This window comes from Sinocyclocheilus anshuiensis, unplaced genomic scaffold (assembly GCF_001515605.1).
Source record: "Sinocyclocheilus anshuiensis isolate Anshui unplaced genomic scaffold, SAMN03320099.WGS_v1.1 scaffold3315, whole genome shotgun sequence".
Taxonomy (NCBI): Eukaryota; Metazoa; Chordata; class Actinopteri; order Cypriniformes; family Cyprinidae; genus Sinocyclocheilus; species Sinocyclocheilus anshuiensis.
Window position 1 is genome coordinate 47,660 of NW_015542798.1, and position 280 is coordinate 47,939.

Below are 280 nucleotides of genomic sequence, written 5' to 3' on the forward strand. Positions count from 1 at the left end.
TTTGGGTTGAACTGTTCTGGAACAGTGTTGTAAATACAACTTAACCACTGATTTGTAGTCGTATCCTCTTTTGTAAGGCCAAACAAAGTAGTTTCGCTTGAACAACAAAACACACAGCGTCACACACGGTGGGCTACAGTGAGCGGAGCTTTGTAAAAAGTGGGGCTTGAGAACGGCACGGCCGGTGGATTCGACGAAGGAGCGTCTGGAGGGCTTGCGGCAACCACATGTGACGACCCCAGGCTGGACTCCGCTTCGTCCACGGTGAAAGCCGATCCGG